We start from the raw sequence: 7,201 nt of genomic DNA on the forward strand, positions 1-7,201 counted from the left end.
CCGCAGCCAAAGGTGAGTGGTTGCTAACATCAGGCATGGACTCGGTGCGTACAGGCCTTTTTTATACAGTTTATGGTGCAGACACATAAGGAGAAATAAAAGGCATGTTCTTCTCTTCCTTTCCGTCATCATACAAATAGTCGTTTTTTGCCGTGATCTGGCTACAAAAAGTATTGAATGAAGTATTGGTTTAACTGGAGACATTTCTATTCTACATCGTACTGGGCTGTTTCAGTCGATACCATAAAAGTATTGAGTAGCAATACCATCCCTACCTGGGAACATTTGGTATGTGTTTTGATTGGAGCTAAATTTACTTTTTTTTGTTAAATAAAAAAAGTGGGTTTTTTTCCACTTGTTGCCTTATTTTCATGTGAGTCACAAGCCTGGAGCGCTAATTGAAACAATTCCATGAAGAATAATGTGAGATGTACAGAGTCAGGTTAACACGACCAGGTGGGATATTATCCAGGCCAGCTGCAGTTTGAAGCTTCTCCTTGGTGACAGCACATGTGGTAATCACAAAAACACGCAGCAGTGGCAGCCTGTGAAGGTCTGAGATGATCTGCTGAACTAATGTTTAGAGACTCAATTCAGGTTTTTAGTGAAAAAATTAAGAGAGGATCATTATCGTAAAAATCCAGTGATTTAGACCATTTTATGTAACGTGATTATTTTGGCCTTTATTTAACCTCTCTCTTTGTCCTGTAATGTTTCCTCACTGCTCCTTCTAGACATCACTTGAATACAAACAACGTAGACAGTATTGTAACGTTTTTCTGTTAGTTTCTGTAGGTACATTTCCTACAGATATGGTCTGCAGTGTTTTGTATATACCAAATCGGTAATGGTAGTACTTAACATTTTATGAAATTACATTACTGACGCTTTTGTCCACAGCATTACAAACAACATTCAAAAGAAATGAGCTACATGTCATTGTTACAGGCCTCAAGCAAGAGTTACCTGTGAACAGATATTGTGTCCTGTTTTGTACAGGGAAAGCAGAGACAGGAGATGTCACTTGTGATCGCTCAGCAGGCTGTTCTCTGTCTTTATTAAACAGAATTTATCGCTTTTTTTCCTCCTTCACTTAAACCATGTTGACCACATTCCTTTTAACAAATTACACTTTTAGGTTCCCACTACAGCATGGATGTTAATGCATTAAACCGCTGGAATAACATATTTTACAAATTATTTATCAGTTCAACAGAAATAATTCACCTCTCCCAGCCTCAACTGGTACTGTAACTCACACTTACTGCTGTTTACTAGCTCCAAAATCGTATACATCCAGTAGCTTTGATACTGTTAAGCCTACTTGTTTCACACAACATTCTCACATACAACATATAAAAACAATAAAGAGGCCTACATTATACAAGATACACGTTTTTTGTAACCTTATCAACATGTTACACTGTTCAGTATTATCACGGTGACAGGACTTGAATGCATGACTTGACACATCATCAACTCAACAAACATCATAATAATCGTAGCTCAACCTTTAGCTTTAGCAAATACAAAGAAAAGTACAATGTCCAAGAGCAATAACCAAAAACAAAACAAACGTCGGAAGGCTGCCATGTTGGTTACACTTTCTACACGGGTGCTAGCTACACTTTTAATTCAAAGTCTCTTAACTGAATAAACCACTGTTTTACACGTCAAACTTTGTCAGAACAACATAACAAAGGCTTTAAAAGTCCATAGAAATGTATTGCAGCAAAATATCACACATTACTAACCTGTTTTGTACAGGGAAAGCAGAGACAGGAGATGTCACTTGTGATCGTTCAGCAGGCTGTTCTGTCTGAGGAGCAGAAGCACCACGCAGCCCTACTAGCGCTCACATAAGTGGATATTCCCTCTTGTGGCGTTGTTAAGCAATTACACCCTCAAAAATACTACCCAAACCCCGTGCAAAATACATTCACATTATGCCCCTTTTTTACAGGCTATTACACAAAATATCTTAACAATTGTGACAACACATTTGTAGGTGTCACATCATCAGCATTAAACCATAAAAGCATGTCCAGAGAGCTACAGTACAAGTATTTAAGTTTATTTTTTTTCTGTAGTTAGGAAGGAGCAGTTCTTTTCACCACCCTGTAGACCAGCCTCAGAGTCTCGAACTAAACGTAAACTGCCAGAGAGCCAGTGTAGTATGACAGAAATTTGGGAGGTTCAACAGTAGTTAGGCGGTAGTCTTCTGATGGCAGACACAGGGGCTCCGGCAAGGAGGGAGTAGTAGTAGTCCAGAAAAGAAATACGAGTACCTGATCTGCCTTTCTAATGAGGAAGGTGTAGATCCTCCCAATGTACTGGAGTTACTGTGTTACTAACGAAGAATAGTTGGGTGTCATCAGCATATCAGTGGTCCTCTAGAGACTAGCTTGAGGTTCTACTTCCTACAGAGCTTTTACATATTACCAAATGGAAGCATTGCAACCTTAAACAATATTATAGACTATACAGAGGCAAGACTGCACTACTATGAAAGTTGTAAAGAAACACGTCTGCTATAGGAAGTTTTTTTTCCTGCCCACTGCAATAAAAATATATAATGACTCCCCTCTGGTCAGGAGAGGATCTATCTGTCAATGTAGAAGTCTGCTATAATATTGATTCCAGCCACCGTTGGCAGCACTGCAGTTCTGCACTGCACACCACTTAGTGAAGAAATCCTAGCATCTTTGATAAAACATGACTTATATAGACTTTAATGGAAATGAACCCCTTTCAGTTTGAGTTGGTCGTGTTTTTATCACATCACACCTGCTTGATATAGATTTATTCAAAATGTCTCCCCGCCATGGGCGTAAATTTCATCTCACAGTAGGGGTGGGGAGCCAATAAACATAACATTTCTCAAGAGCAATTTTTGAAGGGGACACAAATAATACAGCCAAAATTGTACTTGTACAGGATACATGTACACAGACAGAAGTCTTACAACTATTTTTATTACTACTATTATAACACCACAAAGCAATAGTTGTTTAAATAGGACTTAAGTTCATCGATTCACCACACGGTCATATCCTAAATAACTTGCATCCTCTAGGCTACATAGTAATTTAGGTTTCTTCTGGGATAGGGGATGTCTCTTACATACACATATTAGATATTTAACAGCAGCAGGCCAACTGATCTGCTACTTATCATAATGCACAAAACCCAACAAAACTACGGTATTAGTCTAATATCGGTTAACACAGGATTATCACTGTAGTAAGAGATTCACAGATTACATTTTTCCTGGCTGATTATACTTACTAAGGTCTGACCTGTTGTGAAGTGTGGGGCTAGAGTGGACCCAAACGCAACTCTGGGGATTAACAGGTTTTATTTGGGGAAAAATGGGGTTGAGGGAGAGGTGGATTCCAGGGAAACGCAGGCACAGGGAACCAAGGAGACTGAGACCGGGGAACACTAGGGGCAGAGGACGAGACTAGGCAGGGGAGAACTGGGAGGACGCCTTGGGGGAAGTCCGAGGGGAGAGGGCAGGTGAACGAGCCCAGCTGACTTGGCTGAGGGTGAGGGTGAGTGAACCTGGGGAGAGAGACAGAGAAACGGGGTCAGACACAGCAGAGACAAAGCACAGGGAAATCAAAAAGATGCTGAATACGTGTGAGCTTGAATGGTGAAGTGGCACCGGGTTATGAGCAACGATGATCAAACAAAGGTAGTGTGGAGAACCGGGGTTGAAGTACTGGCAGAAGTGAAGTTGATTGCTGGCAGGTGTGGCAGGCAGAGAAGGAGGTTGACGAGATGCAGGTGCGGGTCGTTGGCTGGGCTCATGAGCGGAGGGAGAGAGAGAGAGAGCACACACAGGGGAGGAGACACAGGGAGGCAGAGAAAACCAGGGAAAAAACAGAATTACAGACAAAAAAGGAGAAAAAACCAGGACACTCACCGTCAGCCAGGCTGCCACCACAACACTGACCCATCGATTCTAATTTGGGCCGATTCCGATTTTATTTCTTTCTAAGAACTATAACTGACAGCATACAAAAACATTTTTGTAACTATTTATTGGAAAAATCTATTTTTATTAGGATCCCCTTAAGCACCAGTATAAATATTAGCTATTCTCACTGGTCTCAATTGTATGGTCATAATGAAACATTGATTATAAAATAATATTAGCATTTTAACTGGAAGGAGCTGAAAACAAATTGTACACCATTTTAATTCTACTTAATTCTCCAATTTATTTTTATGTTTAATCACAAACTATAGTAATCTGCTCACCTTGATTTTCCCCATCAGACACACAAGCACACACCTATCTGTCTCTGACTTTATTTGTCAGCAGTTTTATTAAAATAACTGGCGTTTGGTTTTCCACCCGCAATTCCGTTTTCACAGCAGCAGATGAGGGGCGTGTGGAGGAGGTTTGTTGTTAATTAACAATAGAGACCATAGTGGTATGAATGACATCGTCACCAACAGCTGTGTTCACTGTTGCTTTACACTATCCACAGCGTCTCTTTCTGTGTGTTTCTCTGCAGATCCAGTGAGCGTTGCGTCTTCTTCACGCTCGTGGATAACTTCCACACATCTAAGACATGTTTTAGCCTGTGTGTGTGTGGCTGTGACACGAGGTTACTGTCTGTGCACACACGTGAAACACGGGGGCAGCGTAGCCTGTTTGTTACGTTCAATGTGACCGACAGAAAATTGGATATTTGACACTGCTTGGCTCGGGTCACTGATCAGAACCGAGTAAGCAAAAATAAACAGCCTATTTCAGTCCCCAGCTGATCAATCTGCGCATCTCTAGCTGTAGAAGAAGAGTTACAGTCCAATAAGCTGTTAAATAAGCTACCAAATAAGCTAGGTAATTTTATAATAACAATAATAATAATGTGGTAAATAATAATAACAAAAGAATCGGTTTATCTTAACTTTTTGTCATCATTAATTTATTAATGACTCAGCATTATCTGTATTAAAGACAAAAGAATCAGTTTATCCAGTGCATAAAACATCCCTGCCAGCCTGCTTAACATTACTGGAGCTTCTCAACTACTAACGGATTTGAACTGGTTTTCTCCTACCGGACTCCTGTGAGAGGGAAAGCAGGCTGTGGACCAAACCACAGACCACCAAAGGAGGGGGGACTCAAAATGTTTCTAAACTTAAAACACACTTTAATTGCCCTGTTTGCGTTTGTATTGTTTTACTATTACTGCTATACTACACAATTATTTTAAGTATATATCATTATATTATTTGATGGTTTTTAAGGGGGGGGGGGCACCTCTCAGATAGGGGGAGATGTCCCCCCCCCCGTGATTTCCGCCGATGCTCCCAGCTATTTGGTGTTGTTGTCACACTCATGTTTTTGATGTGTCAAGGATTTCTTCCATTGTTTTAATATGGATTGAATTACTAACTAGATGTAACAAATTGATTGGACATGCAAGCTTACTCCCAGGCTTTGAAAGTTTCCTCATCACAAATAGTTAAATCAAATAAAAGCTTTTCTCATATTGACTTAATTTCTCTTAAATGTTCTTCTAGTCTTCTCTGTTCAACAAGGCCCATGTGCAGAGTTTAGATATTAGTTTAGACAAACCTTTTCTTCACTGCAACCTCTCATTCAGCAGCTTCTTATTTGTTTTTATTTCGTGTCCAATGTGAATTTTCAACTTAGTAGGTCTGTTGACTTTTGCAGATTTTAAACTTCATTTTCATTTACAATTGAATAATAAATTCAATTTAAAATCATAATGACGGTAATAGGAGGAACATTTTCGGTTGATCATTAGCCCCATGCCCCCGCCCCCATGTCTCCGGCGCCACAGTACACAATGGCAGACATTACGGGCCTGAAAACTAATTCGCGAGAATCCTTAGGGGGAAAAAAAATTTCATGTCCTGTGTTGGTGGCTGCTGGTTTTCGCCACGTGAAACTAAGCTCTGAAGTGTGTGTGATGTTTCATTGGCCCACACATGCTGCCCAGCAACAGACAAGGCGACTAACTGAATCACGGTGAAGACCATCTGGGGAGCTGAATGTGTCATGCTGTGCCAAGCTGCAGAAAAATAACTCATCACGCTACCCTCAGAGGAAGACAGAAGGCAGAGGAAAGCAGCGGCAGCCAGCCCAACGAGTTTCACAATGCCTCATTATTATGTTGACAACCTGGGACGGGCGAATCACCACCTGCCCTTTCATTGTCTCCATGCTGGGGTTCGGTCGGCACGGCTGTCTGGCACACTGTCTGTTTTTGTGTCAAAGTCGGGTCCAATTTATTTGGCTTTTGCAGTTGCATCATAAATCTCCAAGCAGTCAAAAGTAGCTCCAGCACAGAGGCCGAGTGCAGAACATTTATATCTGATTGGCTGACAGGTGCCATTGAAAAGTGTGTACTAGGACCCTCATACATATTTCCAGTTAACAGATTAATCAGCCTGTATTTGACTGCCTGTACCTAGAGCAACAATACAAATTATTTATTCAAGCTAATGAACTTTGGAAACGTTACAAACAAGGTCTAGTGAGAAGCTGTTGATGAGATAAATATAATGTACGTTTTCTTGAGGGAGTAATTATTAGATTCAGAGTCACGGAGACTAAATGCTGCTTCAGAGGTGTTTCTGTCAGGAATATTTCTGAGGGATCAGTGTTGTCATTTTGTAGAATTTATTTGAAAATGGCCAAACTGAACATGAGATGAAAATAACGTCGGCCAGCAGCTTCAGTCCAGTCATTGCTGCTCGAAGCCAAGCATGAGTGTGTATCTGCGTGCGCGGGGACGGTGTGTGATTCAGCCAGACATGCCTGGCATACCGGCTGTGTCTTTCTCTGCGTGACGGGATATTTTGTTATCCTGCAGTCTGGATCCTCATTCTGTACTGCCTCACAGTGATGGAGTCTCGCTGCAGTCCAGATTGACATGACTCATAGCCCAGCAGGCTGCCTCTTCCCTGACCAGTTAGTCTGCGGCGGTGTCATCTCCCACTGACTAACAGCACTAAGACACGATGGATGGTCAGAGAGAATCACAGCAGAGAGCTTCATCCACTGCTGCAGCCTCAGTAGACTCACTTACAGTCAGGTAACATGACTGAAAATAAAAATAATAAAATCGTGCACAATTTAATCTTTTACATTACTGCAGATGGTTCATCACTTCTATCAAAATAGGAGATTAGTGCATTTTGTTTGGGTACCCGC

The 7,201-nt window shown here is 41.1% G+C and overlaps 1 long non-coding RNA gene across 1 annotated transcript; it reads right to left on the reverse strand.

Annotated features, from left to right (window-relative positions):
- Positions 1-3,339: 3,339 nt before the first annotated feature.
- Positions 3,340-3,743, reverse strand: LOC119906102. The gene is made up of 2 exons (XR_005444928.1): positions 3,668-3,743; positions 3,340-3,564 (listed from the first exon to the last, which is right to left on the reverse strand). It is a non-coding gene; the product is annotated as an uncharacterized LOC119906102 (long non-coding RNA).
- Between the last annotated feature and the right edge of the window lie 3,458 nt (positions 3,744-7,201).

Source organism: Micropterus salmoides, unplaced genomic scaffold (assembly GCF_014851395.1).
Source record: "Micropterus salmoides isolate LMB-PRFRI ecotype aquatic unplaced genomic scaffold, ASM1485139v1 Ms_hic_scaffold_16, whole genome shotgun sequence".
Classification (NCBI taxonomy): domain Eukaryota; kingdom Metazoa; phylum Chordata; class Actinopteri; order Centrarchiformes; family Centrarchidae; genus Micropterus; species Micropterus salmoides.